Raw genomic sequence first — 25,689 nt, 5'->3', positions numbered from 1 at the left:
CACATTTCTTTTTCTACCAAATGATATTATGAACATATTTCTATTCTTTTTTTTTTATAAAATGATGCCTTTAACACATTTCTAAGTCTAAGGAAATTTTGTTATTTATTATTGTTTAGAAATTATCATTTGAACTATTACTTTTTACTATAGAGACTTGTGGAAGCCTACTATCTTCCCTGGATATATTTATCTGTGATTTGATTGATATAGTCCTCTGTCTAGCACCAAATGCTAACTTAGCACATATTTATCTACCATGAGAAAGGATGAACAATTAATACAAAACGTCAGCATGGCTAGACACCCAGCAGTTCATGTGCACCTGTTAAATAAATACATTTTTTATAAACCACAGAAAATACAAACAGTGTAAAAATACATTGTGTATCAACAATGCCATCGATTTAACACAAACAAAAACAAACACAGGGCCTACCGTCATCCATCCTTATGAACGGCAACACACAGATCAATATATATCCTCGCTCAGTGTAACATCCGCAGCAGTGCAGAATCTGGTGTTTAAGATGACCCAGGAAAAAGTCCGCTACGACCGAGAGAACATCAGAGGGTACGGTGTACCTCTCAAGAAGTAATCCATCCAGTCATGGCTATGTATAACACCAAGTGAATAGAATCAATGTATGTCGCCCCTTTCCGCTCATAGAGACACTAATAGTGTTCTTCACTGTTCGGCATTTATATATACCGCCACGATAGTATCAAGCGTGTCCATCATATTGTTAATGCGGTGTACGTGCTAGTCGCCACATATACATAGTGCTTTGTTCAATACGAGCGTAAACAGGGTGTTTACGGTTTTACGTTGCGCTCTGGAACATTCCAGCAATATTGATGCGAGGAGCACACTTCGTACCCATGTGGGGAAACGAGTGAGTGAGTGAATTAGTGGAGTCGGCATACAGTGGCACCTTGTTAATCCGGACGACGTAGTTCCTAGGAAATCGTCTGTCTGTATGTTTGACTGTAAGTGTGTGTGTCTCTGTCTTTCTTTCGTGTCTGTCTACCTGCATACAAGTATGGATGGACGAATGGATGGATGGATGTGCGTATGCATGCGCATAGGGAATCGTCTGTCTGTATCTATGTATGTATGTGTGTGTGTGTGTGTGTGTGTGTGTGTGTGTTTGTTTGTGGATGGATGGATGTGTGTGTGTGCGCGTGCGTGCGTGCCTGCCTGTCGGTATGTATGTATGTGCGTGCGTGCGTATGCATGTATGTATGTATGTATGTATGTATGTATGTATGTATGTATGTATGTATGTATGTATGTATGTATGTATGTATGTATGCATATGTCACATTATATTTTAATGTACGTTTCACGACTAAGTAGCGCTGAAAGCCACAAGGGCGGTAGGGTAGCATAAACGTTAAAGCGTTCGCTTGTCACGTCGAAGATCTGGGTTCGATTCCCCACATGGGTACAATGCGTGAAGCCCATTTCTGGTGTCTCTATCTGTGATATTGCTGGAATATTGTTAAAAGCGGCATAAAACTAAACTCACACTCACACACTCAGACACCTAAAGCCACAATCAACAGTACAATGTCTATCAAAGAAGAAGTAAGGTAAAAACACTGGCAATCCTGAGTGTGGATCGTAGGTGTTGTTGATGTGTGCGTGTGCGTGTGCGTGTGCGTGTACGTGTGTGTGTTTATAAATACGACCTTACATTGCCAGTAAAGTTCGTGACGTTGTGCTGGCAAGTGTTCCAAGTCACGGTACATGTAACACTGTCTTGAAGTGTTGACTGCAAGCCAATTTCCACTGCTTGTACAAGTACATGAATATCCCACGTTCTTCAAGGGCTAACCTTTACACGGGGAAGTATTTTCCAGGCTAATTTACATACACCGCGATTTCGTTAATCGCGAGCTCCTTATATGGAGGCTTTTGCGTTAAATGTCAGCAGGAAGGATGCCTGTTTCACAACACCACAGGCTGATAAACACGGGTGTACGTGTATGTGTGTGCAGTGAATCACGTGATAACCTTCGTAATCGCTTTTTAAAAATACAGATTTCAATTTTAAGAATAGAGCAATGTGTTGTGAGTTCCACGAGCACAGGGCTCACAAAGCTCTCGTAAGCCTAAGATCTCGTAACTTATCTCGTAACATTCGTACCAACTATTCTGTAACATGGGTAGTACGAATGCTACAGTATACCAGGTACAAATCATGGGAGAAAAGTTACGAGATCCTAGACTTACGAGAGTTTTGTGAAACGGGGCCCTGGATTGTAGTAGCCAGACATTACACAGCGCGGGGTTCTGAGAGCATCAGACGGGCGCCGTTTCAAATCCACCGATGCAAGATCTTTGGAATTGCTTGTGACGTCATTCAACGGTGACGTACAAATCGGGCCACGTCATCTTCGCAACGGACGCGTCACTGCAGCCTCTACCACCAGACAGTTGTTTAGGGGTATATGTTCAGCACTGACTACAGGAAACTACTGCGGACACCACGATCTATGTGCCCAACAAGCATCCAGCAAGCAACCAGTTTGGATGAGTACATATTCCATCAATACTTCATCATGATGTTCTGAGAGGATTACCATTTATGGAATCGTACCTTGGTCTTCCGTGCACTTGACGATCGATTGCCCGACACACTTAGTCAACACCACGTAATTAAAGTTTTCTCTAAATGAGTTTAGTTTTATGCCACTTTTAGCAATGTCCTAGAAATGGGCTTCACACATTGTATCCATGTAGGGAATCGAACCCGGGTCTTCGTCGTGACGAGGAAACACATTGACCAGTAGGCTACCCTACAGCTCTAGTTCACCTAAGGAGGGTGAGAGCAAAATCACGTAGGAGTTTCTCCCGAATCTATTGATATTTTTCTACCCCTATCTGATCGTGGGTCGATTCGTTGCCTATGTTATCGGCCTCTTTTTAGCAGGGACACATCTGATTACTTCCGGGTGCGTTTGACCCATTACCCACCACCCCTGCCAAAACTGTCAAATAAGGGGAGGTCTCTGCATTTGACCTTGGAAATCCAATCGATATTTGAGTCATGATAGCCCCGGTAAGTTGTGAATGACTGAATGCAGTATGCTGAATGACTGTATGCTTTGCAACATTCCAACGTTCTGTTGCACAACACACATCGTTGTTGTGTGCCTAACTGGCGACAAACAACGGTCTGAAAACCAAACAACGTAATGGCGGAATTGTTTGAGACATCTTGCCAGCAAGGTGAGCGATCTAAAAATAACAAGTTGGCGTAAAACGCTAAAATCTTTGCACTCAATGGGTATTTTGCAAGGGAAAACGCCAATCATATTTAGGTAGTATTTCTCTACGGCTTTGAAGCAGTACTTTACCTGTGTGAACAATCACGGCGACCTTGTGTTTGTGACTACCCTCTCCCAAGGTCAGCAGTTATACGATCATTTGTCAGGTGAGAATGAATTCAAATGAATATATAATATATAATTACTGACAAGAATTTCAAATACAGATTTTAAAAATTAGAGTACCTGTCCAATGTAACGGGAAATCAACGTCTCGAATGTGTTGATAAAATTTCAGAGTGAACTATGTTAATGGATAATTAACAAAAATATGGAATCACGGGAAAATAAATTGGACATGAGGTGCGTTATTTCTCATCACGGACTGGTTTTTTCATGCTAAATTTGTATCCAGTTTCCCATCTGTTGAGGTATTTTCAATTCCGAATTTTCTTTGTGGCTGTTTTTTGTACATAACCCCTCATGGTAATGTATATATTTCTTCAAACACGTCACCAAAATAGTTCAATTTGTAGAGTCACTCACGTATAGACGCTGAAATTCCTTAATTAACGTGTTTTTCTTTTTTTTAAAATAACATCATATGATTTTGGTCATGGAATGTTTTGAATATGAAATTAATGACCACTTCATATAATAGGACATTGCAACACAGTTGGCTGACTTGACGTTTTGTGTGGCTGGGTGGCAGTGATGATGATTTGTTACGAAGTGAATCTCCCACCCCACCTATACCCCCAACCCCCCTCCACCCCATTAAAAATCATCATCACCCCACTAGCCTTAAAATGTATGCGGTTCATATGTCCAGAAAGTCCTATCACTGAACCAGAGCGACCCACATACTGTAAACATTCTGTTTACCTCCTCCTTCCAGTCAAAACTGGCTGGCGCGAGCCGAATACATCGAACACGATCGAAACTGCACGTAGGCAGTATTTCATTATGATGACCTACTAGCATAATTTCGCGGTTGACTGGTTCAGAGACCTGTAAGCAAGTTGTGCGAGCAACATGTATACGTCATTTGTGTCATGACTCCCAGTAACTGTCCATAAACCAGGCCACTTATATTTATCAATGGCTGACAGCTTTGTTCAGGATTGAGACGGGAAGGGGAATACAACACACCGACTTCTCCCTTGTCTTGCAGGGGTGTAGTCTATCGTATAAAAGCTGAAACACATATACTCAACGTAATCCATGCAAGTCTAGAATATGTGGCAAGTCTAAATTCTCGTGGTTTCTGAAAATGAAAACTGTCTGGGCACCTTTTCATTATATTATCATATTATATTATTTTTATTAGGAACTGTTCTTTATATAAAATATAAAGAGACTAGTTCTTAGTCTGGCCGGCGCTCAGGCCTAGCATTTCTAGCCGGGTAATGCGATAGGATTGTACGTGTCAGCCCTACTGATTTCGATTTTCTCTCTCTGTATGTCGATGTCCCCCGTGAACATCCGGATAACTTTGTTCTCCGGCACCCCATGTTTCTTGTAAACGGTGACTAACAGGATCAGATGGTCAGGTATGCAGAGTTGCTTGACCTGTGTGTATTCCACTTGTGCAGATGAATGCTCATGATTTCAGTCATTGGATTGTCTAGTTCAAACTCTATTATCGACAGGCCGACGTCTGTCAAACAACAAACACATCTTCTTATTAATTTCATTAGTGGTGAACTATTTCCTGTTAAGGCACCGTTCATCGTTTCTCGTTCGGGGCTGATGGTGTCTTCAAGGTACGTGCGCGTGCATGCGCGCGTGCGTGTGTGTGAGGATGGGAGGGGGGGGGGGGGACGATGTTCCATATGGATGAAAGGTACACTTCTGACAGGATTTGAAAGTGTTATACGAAACTCGTATTTTGGTGGAGACATACAGGGGGACGCATGAAAAATGAACGTGTTCATTTACTTTTCCAGATTGTCACCAGCAGATCACGCAAAGAAACATGGAGGGACACTTGTACTTGCATATGTTCCCATATCTTAGTTTCCACCAATTTAATAACAAGAACGCATCGAAGCATTTATACTGACAGTACTTATAGTAAATGGGATGGTGGGTAGCAAAGTGATTAAAGCGTTCGCTCGTCACACCGACAACCCGGGGTTGAGTCCCCACATGGGTACAATGTGTGAAACCCCCTTCTGGTGTCCCAGTAAAAGTAAAAGTAAAAGTAAGTTCATCCACTCATTTATATTAAACATAGGTATAAGAGATACGGTTTACTTGGGGACCACTTACTGTGTGTTCAATGCACTGACTGACACTCCTAGTCTATGTATTGACAATAGTGGACGAACCCATCCACGAGGACGTTGTGGCTTCGTTGTTCGAACGCAGTGACGCGACTCAAGCCAAGTCTGTTCGGTGAAGATAACGATTTATATATATATCATCGACTAAAACACGTAATCGAGTCTGCTGGTGGATATGTATCGATATTCCCAGTGACTAGATGCTAGTGAACAAAACACCAGCCTCTCTCCATTAATTAAACAAACCGTTTTCTGACAGTTTCCTTTGTATCCGGTTAGTTAGTGTGAACTGGGTTTAAGCTGGGTTAAACCTTATGAAGTAGGGTGCGCATAAGGTAGGGTTGGATAACGTTGGATTGGGTTGGGCAGGATAGCGTCGCATAGAATTGACAGAATTCGGGTTTTGATTGATAGCTTTGTGAGAGGAGGGATAGTGTCGGGGTGAGCTGGGAAGGGCCCTGTACTACTCTGTGGATTGTTTGTTGTTTGAAGCCGCACTCAGCAATATTCCAGCTACATGGCGGCGGTCTGTAAATAATCGAGTCTGGACCAGACAATCCGGTGACGAACAGCATTGATCTACACAATGGGGATACGATGACATGTGTCAACCAAGTTAACGAGCCTGACCACCCGATCCCGTTACGCCTTTGTTTGGGTGGGTCTGGCATGCGTTTGTTTTGATTGCATTCTTGCCATTGCGCTCACAACGTTAAGATGACTGCAACCTGCCATCATCACACTTCGTGAGGCCCTGAATACATAGCATACATATGCTCATAGTTTAATGTCTCTCGGCTGTTTATTCCAACCGCACAATGCTTCAGTCTACTTCTCCATACATAATTCTCCAACACTGATACTTCCATTGTTAAGTAAACAGTGCTCACAGAGTTCAGTTTCTATTTTAATCTTGATATCCCTGTCGGTCGTTCTTTGATACATATAATGCGGGTACCCATTTAATTAATATTCATTACATGTGTGTGTCCGTAACGGTCTTGTTATTGGCTAAAGTCTTACTGCCCAGTTCAACCTGCCTCGGGTAAATGTGATTGACCTTGGATCAATATAATGAAAATGCCAGGATAATAACTTAACATGATAATACGTTATTACTTGGTGTAGCCAGTCTTCGATATGTCTAAACCGACAACTGATGAGAGATTAAAGAAATCAGTAGGGGAGTGTCCGTCTGAGATCTGTCACAAAGACGCCAGTATTCACGTAAAAAAACATGAAAAAGAACAACAAAACTAACAAACAAACAAGCCCCACCCGAACAAACAACCAAAAACTTCAACAACATAAAGAAATAAAAAAAAATCCCCAAAAGAAAACAAACAAAAAATAAAATAAAATAAAAAAACACCGTATTTTTTCGTTACGTTTTTAATAAATGAAGCCACAAAGCCACAGAATCTATTTATATGTCCCTTATGTGCACAAATGGTTTGCTGTTTAACTTTGAATTATAACAGATGCATCATCGAACAGATTATTGCCTTAACTCAAATGTCTCGAGGCCAACTCAAACTCTGTTGACCCTTCAGAGACGCAAGTTGTCGCAAAATCTAATTTGGGAACATCAAGCAATACCTGTCGGGATCCCTCTGTCATTCACCTGAGTCCTACCTGTTGTATCAGCAAGTTTACACCTGATCGTGTCAAGGTCTGTTTAATGTAAACACAGGTGATACAATGATCAAAGTCGCCGACGTGTTGATCGACAGGTACAACCTTAAAATAATTGATGCCCATTCACCTTTGAGTGTTTGTTCTTTACAAGTCATACATCTTCATGACAATGCCATTTCGTATGGGACCCTTACGACGTACACGTAATAAAAAGGCATTGCAATGAAAATATATTTTTGTGATAAATGTCTACCATGAAAATTGTAATTATGTTTAACAGTTAAACGTTTTACTTATGTCTCTCATTGAATAAAAAATGTCGTGACATGTGATTCACTATGAATGGAAAAACATCAAGAATCAGATCTGCATAGTCATTGAGTGAGTGAGTGAGTGTGGTTTCGCCCCACTTTTAGCAATAGTCCAGCAATATCAAGGCAGGGGACACTAGAAATGTGCTTACACATTGTACCCATGTTGGGAATCGAACCCGTGTCTTCGGCGTGAATCGAAGAACCACGGGGCTGCCCCACCACCCCTCGATCTGCACAGACCGTACAGAAACAGAAATTCCATTGTCAGTCAATGGTAATTTAAGACAGCCAGGGGGATGGATGTTCGGATCGTTGTGGATATGTAATAACGTTTGATATCTTGAACCCTCTAGTGATATATTTCGTCTGTTATTCATAGTTAGACATACATCCTATATTTGAGGATGTATTGACAGATCTAATATCACGTTGAGGGTTTTGACGACTTTTCAAGATGAACTTCTACTTTTACACTTTCCGTTTCTTCTCATTTCATGTATTCTATGTGCATTCCCGTTCTTGATGGGTTTCCTTAGTAACCGGTAACCTTAGCTAAGCATGTCATATAAATTCAATCAAAATGACATATACTGTATTTTTGCACATTAGAAAGATGCTGGACTATACTTGTTTGTGCCTCTGTTGCATTCTTAACGTTGTACACAGTGTAACTATGTTGGCATGGTAACGGATTAATGATGTGACTGAGCACAGTGTATGTTGGCATGGTAACGGATTAATGATTCCTTAATAGGATTCAGATCAATCGCCACGAATGACATGAAGTGTTTAGCGGCTCTAGCCGGGGGTGACCTACTGAGCAAAGGGTTATGCCTGCTGGTCGCAGACAGCTTCTCACTGTTAATGATTTTACCGTACCTGCGCATTTCGCCGAAGTGGCAAAAGTCAATGAATTGTGTTAAATTGGTCGTTTACCCGCGCAGAGCCGCCATTATGGAACTCAACAGGAGCATGAAGCGACGTTGCAGATTCCATCACTCACTTCAAACAGTCTCCATATTGCCGAAGGAGTGAATTTGTTAATATTTCTGCCGTCTCTTGGAAATATTAACTGTCGGCGACTCCAGAAAATGGCTGCCCGTATTGTACCTAAGTGGAGATTCGAACCCGGGCCTTCGGTTTGACCATCGACCGTTTTATCCAGTAGGCTACCCGCCCCCGTCGAAAGACGAGTAGCAAAGGCATTTGCACTCTCAATATATGATCGCTAGCTGTTGTGTCGTGTCGTGTCGACTACAGAAGGCTCAATCTGCAACAAAGGGGATGAAGTGTTCGTCAGCTTTTGGATAAAACAGACAGACAGACAGACAGACAGACAGACAGACAGACAAACAAACAACCCTGGTCCCATAAATTCTGACTGAGAGACAAGAAAATGTGCCCCAGCGTTTCCAAATGCATTGCAGGTTCAGATGACTCAAGGACCTGAGTTCCACTTCTTGGTTACATTTCCATCCATTTTATAGCAATAAGTATACAGAATACATATGTGCATATAGATGTACAGAGGATAGTGTTTCGTTTAGATATACTGAAAAAGGATATATACAAGGACATATAAATGTGCAGAAGGTTATGACTCATGTAACGATGATATAATCATTACTCCAGGTTACTGAAAAGCGTATTTAGAGAACAATGCCAAAGACCTTACACAGAATTACTACAAGCGAATGTAGAGAACAACGCCAAAGACTTTACACAGGGTTACTACAAGCGTATGTAGAGAACAACGCCAAAGACTTTACACAGGGTTACTACAAGCGTATGTAGAGAACAACGCCAAAGACTTTACACAGGGTTACTGAAAAGCGTATGTAGAGAACAACGCCAAAGACTTTACACAGGGTTACTACAAGCGAATGTAGAGAACAACGCCAAAGACTTTACACAGGGTTACTACAAGCGTATGTAGAGAACAACGCCAAAGACTTTACACAGGGTTACTGAAAAGCGTATGTAGAGAACAACGCCAAAGACTTTACACAGGGTTACTACAAGCGAATGTAGAGAACAACGCCAAAGACTTTACATAGGGTTACTACAAGCGTATGTAGAGAACAACGCCAAAGACTTTACACAGGGTTACTGAAAAGCGTATGTAGAGAACAACGCCAAAGACTTTACACAGGGTTACTGACAAGCGAATGTAGAGAAAAACGAATATTGACAAGCGACCAAGGACGTCACACTTGTTTACAGGATTGTGATAGCAATAAATGTCACGTTGATCATTGCACAGGGTTCTGAAAAGTATATGAAAAGATATACCAAAAGGCGTGAAAGCTTCCTTGCTTACAGTTTGAGAATGCTGTGAATTTTGCTGCCTGGTAATATCTATATATTTCTTGTTGTATAACTTTGAAATTTGGTTTGGTTTTCCTAACTGTACATCTGTAAAGCATAGATTTTGTTATAAGAATGACTGAATTCAAAGGATTATTAGGCACCCTCTCAAACTCAAATTAGACTTTCTCTTCATTGAATTCGATATTTCCTTCCGTATATTTTGTAAGCCATTCTGAAAGCTTTCTCCATATGATTTTAGCATACTGACAGGTATATAAAACACGTACAACGGTTTCAAGTGAGTCATTACATAAAAAACATGCTGGGGATTCCACGAATCCCACCTTAAATAACAACGTCTTGATACTCAATACATTATGAAAGATTTTAAACTGAAACCATCTCAATTCACTACTTTGTGTACGTCGTTTTGCCATAAGATTAATATTCTTCAATTCTATGTCAGTGTATTCTTTCTGTAAATGATCTTCCCATTTCAACAGTGTGTTAAACTTTGTAAATGTTAGAACTAATAAACGCATATAAAAGCTGAGCAGTTTTGTTTATTGTTTATTATTGACATGTTGTGAGGCAGAATGGCTCTAGAGCTGAGCAGCACAAGGATTGGTGTTGTATACAAGGGATGACACTGATTTCCTGACTCCCTCATAAGTCAGAACGTCTGTTTTGACATTATATCATTTTACAAAGTTTTTATACTTATTAGTCATATTCATATAGTCATAACTTCTGATGTCCTTGTTATACCAAATGGATTTTGACATTATCTCTTCACCACTTCCGTGTTCAGCATTGTACAAGTATGTTGACCATGGGGAGAATATCTCATTCCCGAACCTATTATGAATGTGGGGGATACTGTTCTCCTTAATATAAGTGAAATCTGCTAAATAAAGTACATTTAAAGCTATGATATATTCTGAGACCAACTTTGTCCCGATAGCATTGCTATAGATCAACCTCCTCATCAAACTCAGTATTTGTGCGACAATAACAGTTACATCAGAACAATAATACAACCATATGTATGCAGTAGTTGCATAATATTTCTTTGGATTTTATAAGTTTTACCTTTCCAAACAAACTGGTGGCACTTCTTTTGAAAATCGTCCACTGTTTTGTTAGAGGGACTGGGAATACTACTTAACAGTTGGTTAGGGTTTGGAAGTAGAAGTGGTTTCAACATAACATTTCATCCCAATGGTGTTAAAGTTCTTTTCGTCCACACTGTATTTTTCTTTTCATTTCCCTCAAAGATTTTTTATAGTTCAAATCTGTATTATTATCTAAGCCAACATCAAGTTCTATACCTAGTAATCGAAACTGAGTCAGTGAGCAGTCCAGTCTCCATTCTTCACAGAGCTTATACCTTTATAGTATTTCTGCGCACAGAAAAGGTATTGATGTGAACAGAATCCGATTGGGATATCGATCTCCAGAACACCGTGGGGTGTTAATCGGTGTGTGCAATTCCTGGAAAATGTTATAAAAAAACATGATATATTTCACTTATATTTCCATTTGAAGTGATTTAGTAGAAAACTGACATCCGGTCCAGTCTGGTTCCCTGACTCAGTGTCAGAGCGTGAGCACCGGCGCAACAGATCCAAGGAACCAGTCTGGCGTCCAGTCTCATTAGCTCCACGAGAACACCATACATGCTAGTGTTTTTGCTTGTTTTGGGTGTGTTTTTGTTTCATAGAATATAGGAATATGTGTCCATTCTGAGATATTTGTTTGAATGTGTTCGTGACCTTATCTCGCAAGTCACTGGATCGACTGACTAGTGAATTTTCTTGGGGTAATTTTGTAAGTACATCACTCTCTCCGACTTAAGTCATTACACACTTTTAAATCATGCAAGACTGTAGTCTGATAAAAATGTTCACCATATCCGTAGCTTAATTATAAAACCCGTTTCTACGTTCACGTTTCTGACTAGTAAATTGTTTTGTGGCCTAATAACTTCCAGACATAGCTAGCCCGACTGGCTACCAAAATTTGGAAACCTCACTGAGTGACATCTATGTTTCTCTGCATGACATGGGCAGATAAGCTTAATTCATTTTAAAAGTCGCAAAAACAGTGTATAAGGCGAGTTGAAAGACTTAGAAATACACTTCTGTAAGGTTGGGGTATATATTTGTTTTACGTTTTGAGTCAGTTGCAAACCTCAATTGTTGATTGGTGTATGGATCTGCCTGGAATGAGGGTCAAACAACATGAGCAGGGTTGTTTGCGAAGGTTCTCACTCTCACTCTCTGAGTGAGTGAGTGAGTGAGTGAGTGAGTGAGTTTAGTTTTACGCCACACTTAGCAATATTCCAGCTATATGGCGGCGGTCTGTAAATAATCGAGTCTGGACCAGACAATCCAGTGATCAGCAACATGAGCATCAATCTGCGCAATTAGGAATCGATGATATGTGTCAAGCAAGTCAGCGAGCCTGACCACCCGATCCCGTTAGTCGCCTCTTACGACAAGCATATTCGCCTTTAATGGCAAGCATGGGTTGCTGAAGGCCTTTTCTACCCCGGGACCTTCACGGGTCCTCACTCTCTGAAGGTTCAATGAGCGGTAGGACAGTCGAGTGGTTAAAGCGTCCGTTCAACACGCCGAAGACCCAGGTTCAATTCCCCACATGGGTATATTGTGTGAAGATACATATTCAATGCTTTTAGCAATAGAAAGACTGCCCCGTCTGAATTATGTCATGTTATATGAACGTTAGTGATTGCTTATGTTCAACCATATGCATATTATAAATGTACTACAGGCATGTGCCCTCTTTAGTACTAAATAAACGGACTGCATTGACGGAGTCCTATTAACAGGCCAGGATATACGTCTATACCTGCATACACCATGACATCATCAACGTATCTTGTCTCTGTGTGGCAAAAATACCCCTAGTAGATAACTATGAGAGAATTCAACCTTCACATAACTTAAATAGGCTGTTTGCGTCGACACTAATTCCATAACAACCCCCAAACCACTGACAGCCGTCGTATATCTTCAGTATTACCCAGCGCGGTGTAAAACACAAACAAACACCTCTTTTTTGTTATAGCTTCTGCAGCTTTCGGGATTCACAGAGCGCTTCTATCGTCACAACCACTTTCGTCCGGACCAAACATGTTGGTGACGTCAGCGAGCAATCATTCGCGCCAAAAATACTCACCGGAAGTTCGCCCGGACTTGGCACCTGTTAATATTCACGACCAGGGCGGGTGTATTTATTTACTGGTTCTAAACATGTTTAATTGAGTTAGCTACTGTTTCACGTGAGAGATAAATGCTAATAGTCTTTCCACATGCATGTTAAAGACAGGCACTTGATAGCTTTCTGTTGTGAAGAAACCATGGCGGTGCAGATAGTACACGTCTGGAAGGTCTTGTAAACAAAAACATGTACGTGTTGCGGTACGCGTGGGTACAGAATGAAATGCTGTTTCTGTGAATGATGGATGAGAAGGTACGTTTCTTTCCTCAAGAAAAGGTATGAGATTGGGGAACCGTGGACACCTCAGAGCTTCAACATCAAGCGCGCACGCACGCACGTACGCACGCACGTATCTCAAGAATGGGTTATCATAACCGCACATACGCACATTGGTATATATGTAGCGTGACAGCATCCATGTTTTTAAAAAAATGTTTTATGTCTACGGCTTTGTTTTCAGACAACATGAATACCGTCGACGTCCTTTGTGATCATGCCAAGTTTCTGTAAGTGAGCCGACGATATTTACAGTACGACTGTACTCATGCCCTTCCAACATTTCCATGGGACCCAGTAATGTACTGTGCGGCAGTTGTTAAGGGTTGTCTCCCTTAGGCATGACATAAGCCTGAGATCGGGACTTCGTGTCCCGGGTTCACTACGAACAGGGTCTCTTCAAAGCAGTCGTTGAGCTGCCGTAAATCATCTTGAAAGTAATGGAGTTAATCAACATAGTGCTTGGTCCTTGGTCTGTTGTTCCATACCGGCGTTTGAGGGTTTCTCAGATCTCTTTTCATCCCACGTTTACCACGACTTGCTATAACGGAAGTAGTATCTGGAGCAGACTTTCGCCAAAGCCGTTATTCCAAAGTGGTTTCAGGACAACCTCGTGGTTACCTGGCAACTGCTTCTTCCGGCCGTCATCTTGGTACGTTACGGTTCAACGATTACTACAACATAAACACTCTCCGATATCTGAACTGATCTGGTTGTTGTGCCTTTCCTTACAGACACAAACTCATTCTTGCGATAATGGATGTGAATGGCTGATTAACGATACTGCCCATGCAGATCTAGAAAGACAATGTCGACCTTGCAGTTGGAGCTGTCGTTTTGCGATCTCAGGTCCCGACGGTTCGGGCTTCGATTGTCAACATATACACAACAAATACTCAGTTGAACTAGCCATCAGTGTTCCCGCAAAAGAAACAGCATAAATATATACTCTGAGTGGTGACCAGACCTTTGTCCTGAATATTTATCAATAGAGTCACGCATGCATGCCGTACTGGGTGTAAATTCTAATCAGAGTATCATGACGCACTGCTTTGCGATGCTGCTCAGTGAATACAGATGTCGTATAGGTCAAGCATATACCACGTGCATACTCGGATGTTGAGGAAATGGCCTATACTATGAATGCGCTACGCCAGTATGGCACTCACGTCAAAGATTTGCAGGAGGCACCTCTTCGTATGATTCTGTGAAACTCCTTGATATTTTGCTGTGTTGGCTGTACATTTCTTCTATGTAACCTTGACCTTTCTGTAGTTAGTGAGACATTTTATCACTGTAGAGAATAACCTGCGATTATGGATCGTACGGATTACATGACCATAGTTAATCCTGGTGTTCTCACGGCATTCATTCTTAAGGGACAGTAGGCTACTCGAAATATTACTCACTGGCATTTAAAGTTCAAACGACGCAATATCATGCTTATGGGATGTCGACCTACAGAGAAACTATATTGAAACCAAACAGTTGTTTAGAGATAATGTTAATTAAGGCAGTTTGTGACTTCATGGGTAATATCATATTACCATGGTAATTTTATCAAAGTCTGAGACTGTTACGGCATCGGGATTTAACTGACCAATCAGCAAAGAGACTCGGTAAAGGGAACATGTGCACATATAGGAAAACACCACAGGATAATTCTGAACATGTGCACATGTAGGATTACTCCACAGGATAATTCTGTTGTCAAGGATATAGTCTTGGGGACACGAACGTTGTATTCCACAAATGCTAAGGTATAAATATTTGCGACATATTGGGTGATGCCCATTTCTAATGTCCCGATATTACCAGAATGTTGCTAAAAGCAGAGTAGAACTAAACTCACTCACTCATTCTGAAGAACGAAATCATCGCAATACACAGAAATGGTTAGTACGAGACTTTGGGTCGAATACATGCAACATAAAAGGTCCATGCTGCTTTCGGTGATTATGCTAGTTTCTGTGAAACTCCTTGATGTTTTGATGTTTTGATGTTTTGGCTGCACGTTTCTTCTCTGTAACCTTAGCTTTGTTTAGATGTTGGGACATTTTATCTCAGGAGAGAATAACCTGTATTCAAGGCCTGTATTCATAAACATTTTGCAATACATCTGCTCTTGAATGCATATTTGAAATAACAGGATATAACAGATATTAAACTTTGTTTCTGTTTGCCTGAGGTTCGATTTAAATGCGTAAACTAACGGGCACATGCATGTTGCCCAAGCACAAAATATTATAACAAAATCACTCTCCGATATCTGAACTGATCTGGTTGTTGTGCCTTTCCTTACAGACACAAACCCATTCTTGCGATAATGGATGTGAATGGTTGATTAACGATACTGCCCATGCAGATCTAGAAAGACAAAGTCGACCTTGCAGTTGGAGCTGTCGTTCTGCGATCTCAGGTCCCGACGGTTCGGGCTTCGATTGTCAACATTATACACAACATATAATTATACACATTATGAAAAAATCACGTTTGTTTGTCGTTTGTCGTTTTGCAGTATCAGTCATTTCGACTTAAGATAGTTATTGGGTATATGTTGTTTCCGAATGTTCTATAAGGAAGGGTATATCCAGCTGCAATGGTAGATCTTCGGGATTGTTTGAATCACAATATGTACATACTCTTTCAGACCTTGCAATTTTATGATGTCTGACGGTATTAATATTTAGCCTCGAGCGCCGACGAGGTCGCTTACAAATGTTTACAAGTTCGAATCTATTAAATATATTCTGCTTCAAGTCCAATCATAAAACTTGTATAACATGCATGTCCATTGTTAGATGTGTGTGTACTGAAATGTCATCCGTAAAGATCAGGGGGCGTATTTTGTTACGGTTAAGAATTGCCGTCACAAACGGTACAAAAAATCCACTCAAAACCAGAAAAATATAACAAGTCTAGACAAGTCTAAAATATTCAACATTTTGCATCGAGTAGAGAGCAGGATACACAGATTCACAATAGATGTACAATGCAACTGGGTCAAATCTAAAGTAATGGGTCACAAATATAATATCAACTCACCAAAGTCTTGGTTTACAGTCAGAAACAGTTATGCTGAATGTACCGCGGCGAGCTGTCAGGCAGTGGTCATGCTGGCACCACCATTAACTCAGAAATGTCTTGGCCAGCCTCGTGTTTAGCTCAGTCAAAACATTCTCGAAGGGAGGTAACTCTAGAGAACTACCCTAAAGGCCTGCCGCTAAAATACTAATAAAACTGAACACTTATGATATGAAAATTGACCTATGGTAACTATCACTTAATCAAAAATTTACAGAAAATACACTCTCTTAACAATTTATATACATTCGGTCCCGGGTTCAGAGTAGGTCTTCAGTAAGCCATGTTTTATCGTAAGAGGCGAGTAAAGGGATAGGGTGGTCAGGCTCGCCATGACACATGTCATCGTATCCCATTTGTGTAGGTCGATGCTCATGCTGTTCATCACTGGGTTGTCCTTCTTGGAATATTTTTGAGTGCAGCGTTAAACAACAAATCAACCCCCAAATCACCAGTGTCAATATTGAGACAAGTTGTCATTTACACCACAAAACATATTAACAAATAAACTCAGAAATGAAACATTGCCGTAGCTACCCACTTCAGATACGCTACACCTACTTTATGCAGGCAAGGCAACAACAAGTATCATCGTTTAATATACGCTATTAGCGTTAACAAAAAATTCAGTTTTCTGTCTTCTCAATTATTACTTCATGCCCTGTGTGGCTGAGATATAAAGCTGTTGGTTTTTTCCAGATGGTCACATACCACTTCGTTATCCTAGATCACAACATACCGCATACTTAGGTCATGACATCAGCACGTGTCAGATGTGCAGTATCCACAATGACAGGCACTAATGCATGTACAACAGAGGCGACCTGACGTTGACCGACATGATCTACGATATTTACCCAGAGATAACAGGACATCGTAAGTTCAGGTCTCTCAGCCTGGAACAAAGGAAGAATACACATCGGTCAAGATATACATGCATCCCACTGGACAGTTGTGGGCTTTTTGTATAATAAGTGCATTCCATGTTGATAGGCCAAGGTGGTTTGGTATTTTCAGCAAGAACCTGAGCCCTGAGTCGAATGTGTCTACATGCAAGATACACGTGCTTTTCAGATCGACCAGATAACATCATTATTGTAAAGATGGACACTACTGTATTTCGCTGTCATGAAATGCGAAGGTATTTGTCTGAGATTGTAACAGAATATACCGTTGATTCCAGTTTATGAGCTTTTCGTGTTTTATATCATTCATTTCTCATTTTTGATTGGTTTATATTTCAGAGGAGATAGTCCCAAATGTCGACACCAGTGAATAACCAGTCTCAATTATCTGCTTACAGTTTACATTGTAAAAGACGAAATAGGGATCTCAGTTATAAAAATGAATCACTGCACATAAATGATGACACCAGGTGTCTGCCAATTTGTAAGCATGTACTACTACCGTCATTTATTCAGTGACACTGAACTCACCATTGACACCATACATGTCTTTAAAGTGTGGACAGTATGCACGATCCAGTTAACTCAACAACGATCGATATAAACCATCTTTTTAACATTCAGGAGCTGTTTGGAGGAGGACCTGGGTTGATGTAAATTAAGTACACCAAAGCTGTTGAAAAAGGATTAGTTTGTCTGCCTCCAACATTGCATCGGCACAAGATACAGCTGGAAACTGTCAAATGCATTTTGAGTGACAACAAGGAGAAATCAAAATTCCACCGCCGTGATATTGCTGGAATACTGTAACGTATGGTATATTAATGATTACACTTTCTAGGTAAAGAACAAGTTCTAGTACGTTGTTGGTTGAGTCCCATCGAACCCGCACCCTCAGAGTCGTGGACGTAGCGTTGGCTGACCGGGTTAGGCGGCTGACTTTGTGTGCTGGCGATTAGGTGCCTGGCTCTGAGGGTGCGGGTTCGAATCCCGGATGGGACTCGACTTGATCAAAAACATACTAGAATTTGTACTGTACTAAGAAAGTGTAATCCCAAATATATGTTACATCAGAGACCATATAATATTCTAGTCTCTGGTTACATTTGACCACTTTCTATATGGCAATGTGTAATTATTGCTGGAATATTGTTAAAAGCCCCGTAAAACTAACACACTCACTTAATCTTAACGGGCTATGGATCGTTTGGTGGTCACCGGTTTCCTTATACTAGGTTCAAGATCCAAGAGAAACCCCTTATACATGCATGTACTTCAAAGACCACAAGGTCAGAGCGTGGTGGCCATCCCAACGACACGTGATTGTCCATCTGTGGGTCAATTGGTCAGTTTTCATAGCACGTGTTGACCCGGGGTCAATTGTCCCCAAGGGTGACATGGAGTTAAGTATGTGTTACAAGAACTGGATTACATCTTGACACGACGCTTCATCTCGCTGCCTTATCAGATTAATGGCTCCTGTTGGTCTCGTCATTTCCCACGTCCGTTATAACTATCAGGCCAATTACCTACTTGTGTACTTGTAACTACCCGACAAGTACCCGATCAAACACCAAATCTACCCGTCTAATTACGTAACTGTATGCGTGTAACCATAGCAGCGACATGATCTTATCTACAGGCATCATGCTGTGTGGTTTTGTAATAGGATGAAGTTACGTCTTTCTTTAAGGTCGCTCCAGACAGAGCCCTATAGTTCCTGTGAAGCAAGACTTAGTCTGTCTCAAAAGTCCTTGAACCGCATTGCCCCTTCCCGTCAGTCCTTTCCGCACTGCTAAAGCCTAAATGATGTATATAATTTCAGATTTCCTTAGAATCTGAATCCCTCTTTTCACAGTTTTTTTTTTCTAATTAAGGAGGGAATTGTGTTGGTTGGTAGTTCAACGCCACGCTCAGCAATAATCCAGTTGTTGGTTTGTAAATAATCGAGTCTGGAACAGGCAATCCACCGATCAGATTTATTTATTTATTTGACAATGATATATACTCAGGAAGGTTATATAACGTTTATACACCAACACACTCCAGGTACTTCACAAAGGAGAATGTATACTTTGACACTTATGGCTCACAGGATTTGCATGATCTGTGAAATTAAACTTTTGGAAGTTCTTATGGAAGTCATGAGTTCTGTACATATGAATGAGAACAAGTCTTTTTCTTCCACAGATGCTTTAAACTAACGAATCCAAACGTATACATTACAGGAAAAGGCTTATTTTCTAAGTTTTTGAAACAAAAACAATTATTTCAATTATTTGAACATGCACAGGGTTTTAAAGGTTTAAAGGTTTTGGTTTTGTTTTGGTTTTCTTTTTTGTTGTTGTAGTTGTTGTTTTGTATCTATAGATACTACCATCTGTCTCGTGAGTAAGAATGTTATGCATAATCCATTGAAATTAAACGTAATATCATAAAGAGCATATGATTTAGGATATAGACTCGTAAGGTACGGAACAATGTGTGATTATGGTAAGAGGGGCTCCAGAAAATATGGTGTCTTAGGCATCGCAATTGGACATACAGAGTTGCGTACCTTGGAACGCCATAAATCTATTATTGTGGGTTCGAATCCCACTTTTGAGAATCCTGATTATGTTTCTTGACTCCTTTTCGGTCTGTTGTTTAACTCTTCAGTCAGCAGTATTCTAGCTATATGGCGGCGGTCTGTAAATAATCCAGACAACCCTGTGATCGACAGCATGAGCATATCGACTAATTAGGTCGATGGTTTGGTTGAGTGCATGTTGCAGCGATCATAATTATCTTAATCATTTGATAGTCTGATCCAGACCCCCCTCGTTATACAGATGGAATGTGGCTACGTGTGGCGTTAAGCAATAAATAAGCAAACATTTGCACAAATAAACGAAACATATCAGTTAGAGAGTTTTGTATTCGTGTAAATAAGGATATTCGTAGGCTGTTGTAAGGCCCGATGAAGGTAGGTTTGTTTGTTTTTTCACAACGCACTCAAAAATATTTTTTATTTGGAGGCGACATGTGTCAACTACGTCCGTAATATCGATCACTCGATACCCTCATACGACAAGCGTGGGTTGATGAAGACCAAATCTAACCCGGATGACGTCGATGACGTCATAGGGGTAGTATCTTATCTTAAACCAATCCATTTTACACCGAGCCGAGCCAGGTCTTTGTTAATTACAAAACATTCACGATAATTACAAAGAAATTCTTTCCAGTACTTCTTACTTTAACTTTTTACTGCCCTACCGCCCTACCGCCCTACCGCCTTACCGTCCTACCGCCCACGTTTGTTAATATCAAAATCCTTAAACCGATCTAAAAGAAAAGGTATGAGCGAAATCGAGAGGAAGAAGTATGGCGGAATGAAATCATCCTCATCAATCAAGATGGTGGAAGCACCACTGACGTCCCTGGTGAGACTAGAGGGCACTGTGTCGTGAGTGGGTGCCCCCCGGCGGGAGAGTCACGTTGGATTTATGAGACATATGCATGGCAACTAGACGGAATGTCCATAAAACACCTATTTTGCAATTCATTATACCAGTTGCCGTCATGGTAAAAAGTTGAAGAGGCCGCAAAACACAAGACAAGGTGCGTGGATGTCACAGTTTCTGGAGACAGAGATGTATGTGAGTGAGTTTAGTTTTACGCCGCACTCAGCAATATCCCAGCTATTTGGCGGCGGTCTGTAAATAATCCAGTCTGGACCAGACAATCCAGCATGAGCATCTATGCTGAGATACGATGACACGTGTCAACCAAGTCAGCGAGCCTGACCACCCGATTCCGTTAGTCGCTTCTTACGACAAGCATGGGTTGCTGATGGCCAATTCTAACCCCGATCTTCATGTGTTGCGGAGGCCAGTTCTTGTCATCTCTGGTATGTGGCCGGAATGTTGCAAAGGGCATAGAAACTCGCTAACGCTCAAACCGTACCTTACTAACTCATTCTTACCCAGTGTTCGACCCTTGCGATTTAAGCTGACTGTTAAACAATAATTTTGTTTCGATGTTGCGCTTTTGTGACCGAGACATTTGAGTTTGTTGGCGAGGTAGTTGTGTTTTGTGACTCCTTAAGCAACGTTCCAGCATTCTGACGGAACACCGGAATTAACTTCATTGTAACATGTAGGGAATCGAACGCGGGCCTTTAGCGTCATAAGCGAACGACTGAACCACTTGGATACCACGGCTTAGGCAGTTCAGTGTAGTGCCTGTCCAACTGTCTTCCGCACGTTAACATTTCGGAAAGGGGTGTCAGTCCTCCCTAGTCACCAACTATGGCCACAACAAAGAGGAAGAGGAGACGGTAACAGGAGACTAATGGGATCTAATCATGTCATCGTGCTGCTTTTGTGTAAATCAAATGTCTCTAGATTATCAGCCCCAAACGAGTATTGCTGGGTGCGGCGTTGAATCACAGACAGGCGGAACTGTCGAGATTCCGGTATATAAACCACACGTTTACTGATACTCAAACTTATGTTAATGAATGGACATATTAGCATAACCGCTTTCTTAGCACCGTGCAGGTAGTAAAAGGAAACTGATTGTCTGTCTGTAAGTGCTTACATATCACTAACCATATTCGCCATACACCTACCAGCAAGTCCCCATTGTTACGATGTTTACGTATGATCTGAACGCATGGAAAGTTGTCAATACTCGGGGTTTTTTTTAAACAGACCTGTGAAGATCCGGGATTGAATTGATTTTTCAGTAACCAGAGGCGACTAACGGGATCGAGTGGTCTGAACTACAGATTACTCAGCCAGACGCCTGTATGCATGTCGTTAAAACGTCTCGCGGTGTTGTACCTCAGTTCCTTTCATCCTTACGTGGTGATATTGGGGGTTCTACGGCTGACGTTCTGACACCTAGACAGGATCTACGCTCATTGATTGTATCAAAGTGGGACATGTACTTTGAGTCGCTTTGCAGTGGCGAAAATGTCTTGTATACTTTAGGACGTAGAGGCGGTATTACGCCCCAACAAAAAACTTTCCCTTCACCCTCTATACGTACCCTCTTCCCTCCGGCCAGGTGATAACAAGACAAACAGATATACTTAGAAACCTCATTTATCCGAAAACACAACCTTCCGGTGTTTGTCTGTTGGAAAACTGACATATTATAAATAGTTTACATCTGACGGAATAACGAGGTTTCACTGTACAAGGACCAATGCACGTTGCCATAATTTTAGAAACAATACTTCATTTATACAATAATTTAATAAGCTTGGATTGTTGTTGGACAACAGATATTACATGTAGTTTACATTAAAACGATATGGATTAAAGGGGTTTCACTTTTAAAGGTCCAATGAGCGTTGTAATAACGCAGTGGAATCGGCAGTTCAGTGGTTGACATGATGAGCATCGCTTGGCGCAATCGGGATGCGATGACGTGTGTCAATCAAATAACGGATTTTGTCACCCGACCTTGTTTGTTTGATGTTTAAGGCCACACCCATGCTTGGGTCCTCTTCGTGGTCTGCTGTATAGAGCGTCATCCGGAAACAAGGTCATGCAAGGCAATGAATAGTCTGTCGTACAGATCCTGAAGTATATATATCCAAGAAAGCCCACGCAAGTCTAGAAAATGTGGCAGGTCTTACCTTTAGCTTTCCTTAGCTTCGGGAAAATTCTGAAAATGAAGAAAGTCTCAGGGCTCCATTTCATGATATTATTTTTTTTTCACTATGAACGCTTTTTCAGTAACATGTGTCCATTTCAGAGACTAACTTTTAGTCTAGGCAATGAAAGGAGATGGTATTTGCTGCTACTTGTCTGGAGGTTGGTATTAAGGGGTTGCAATCTCGGCTGGTTGGTTGGCTGTTGTTTAAATCATGTGTTTTACGCCGCAAGCAGCAATATTCCAGCTATATGACGGCGGTCTGCAAATAGTGGAGTCTGGACCAGACAATCTAGTGATGAACGTCATGAACATCGACCTGCGAAAATGGGAACCGATGACATGTGTCAACCAAGTCCGCGAGCCTCGTCACCTAATCCTGTAAGTCGCTTCCTACGACAAGCATGGGTTGTTGAAGATCAATTCGTACTCGGGTTTTCACGAGTTGAACGTAATAAGCAGCATTCGGTCACGCCACATCGAGTATAAGTCAAAGAAACTGCCTATAGATGTCTAACAACAGGTAGATATTGACCTCGCTTATGAAACCGATTAACTGAAAGACAGAATTCTGGCAAATTTGAAGTTCGAACCAACGATCAGTTAGTAATGGGCTCCACAAAGGTCATTAAATGTATACCAATTTACCTTGGTCTTTTCCTTAATCATGCATGAAATTAGAAACACGTCGAAGCGTTACAACATTAAAGAAAATAGTAACATATCTTTATTACCTTTGTCCCAACAATCCTAACAATAATCTCCAAATGCTGTTCTCATTTAACGGAAGTTTACGGTAACTGGTAATTTCTATAAAGTGGATTTAGTGATTCTGGCTACTGATTAGATCGGTACAAGGTGAACCATATGCAATATATCACATATACCCCTCCCCCGGGGTCAGACCCAGACACGAGACGACAACACTAGTTCATTGTTCCCCAAGATGTTCAGGTGTGCAGGCGCACCCCTTATCATATCCAACAGGTAAACCATTCCAGCCAGCCTTTCTTCTCACCTGCCCTCGTTGACCTGGTAACCTGATCATGTTTTGACCTGAAGGACTCTCAGCGTTATGTACGCAGTAACGTTTGTTAGTTCTTGATAACACTTGGGTAGTTGTCTCCTTGTGACTTGAAGGACGTGTAGAATTGGCATTTTTCCATGTAAAAGTGCTGACTACAACAACAATAATAAATGGAGGTGAACATCCCTGAGAGGAATCACGCATACTTAAATCACGCGAAAATCTGTCAGGTGAATGGATACCCGTGGATTAGGCAGTTCAGTGGTTGACATCATGAGCATCGCTTGGCGCAAACGGGACGCGATGACATGTGTCAACCAAATAATCACGCGAAAAACTGTCAGGTGAATGGATACCCGTGTCAGGGTTGATATACTAAACAATGTCAGCGTCAACATCAAAAACACTGTCACTATTAATATTTTGGCTACCATTCGTTTTTAAATGTGTATTTGTTGTGGCTGGTCTTTGGCAACCCATGCTTGTAAGATCGTTCCAAAATGGAATGGTCAGAATCCCTAAAAGAATCGTGTTATCACTCTCGTAAATGTGGTTGATGCCATCGAAACCCAACCTTGTAGGTCGACGTTTCCGAGATCCGTTGTCACAAGATTGCTTGGTCCAGATACCCTGATTTACAGTCATAGGCCGCCGATACAGTGAATCGATACAAAGTTTTGCACTGTTGAATATCCCGAAACGATGCTTAATAATTGGCCGCGATACATCGATGTTTAACTCTGAATGTTGCCGAATCTCGATATCTGTCAACATGGTCAAGATATACTGTTTTTAAAATCATCACAGATTTCAGTCTATTATGTAACTGCTGTGACAGCATGCAGCACTCCACATAAACCTGATTTCAGTATTACTCGTTACACTCCTCTACTGAAGGAGTGTGACGAATGACACTGAGACTAAGATCATTAAAACTGCAGTATCCAGTAGCATGTATATATTAAAGGTGTTTTTTATCTATGGTTTCTGTTTATAACAGCATTATGTTTTATTTATTTTGTCCTGTTTTTTATTTCATTATTTTTTAAAAAAAGGGTGTCTAATGTGCCCTTTTTCAAATTAAAGTTTCTTTCATTTGTTAAACGTTGCTTTTGTTTTCATTTTAAGGTGTTTTATAGTTTGTGTTAGAATTAAAGGTTTTAGTATCATGATATGTATGTTATCGTCACCCTTATATTAGGATCTATATCATATCAAAGCGTGGCAACACTGTGTCAGTATATATCGTTGTAACTAAACTGTTTCATGATGTATCGTATCACAGTTTGTATGCCGATGCCAGCACAAGTCATTATTGTTGCCTTGGCCCGCCAGATCATAGACTGTTTGCCCTGTCACTCCGTAACGTCGGTTAACTATGGCTACTGTACAGTTTGGGAATGATTCCCTCCCATCTGCATCACATTGTTCTCAATCAAAAAGCTCAGAAGAAAATGTGTCTGAACGTGCTCCACCTTTAACAAAGAGCGGACAATGTGTTTTGTATTATTAGTCTCTACACGTGCTTGCAATTTCATTTTATGATTTTCCAAGCTTGAACCTTCCCGGATTGTCAAGGTGTTCACTCAATGTCTTCAAGTGTTTATTTCCAGTAATCGTCACGCCGAATACCCGGGTTCTATTCCCAACATGGGGTCCTCCGCCGTGATCTAGTT

The sequence above is a fragment of the Haliotis asinina genome, chromosome 15 (assembly GCF_037392515.1).
Source record: "Haliotis asinina isolate JCU_RB_2024 chromosome 15, JCU_Hal_asi_v2, whole genome shotgun sequence".
Taxonomy (NCBI): domain Eukaryota; kingdom Metazoa; phylum Mollusca; class Gastropoda; order Lepetellida; family Haliotidae; genus Haliotis; species Haliotis asinina.
The sequence above is the reverse complement of the archived record's forward strand: the minus strand, read 5'-3'. Positions refer to the sequence as shown.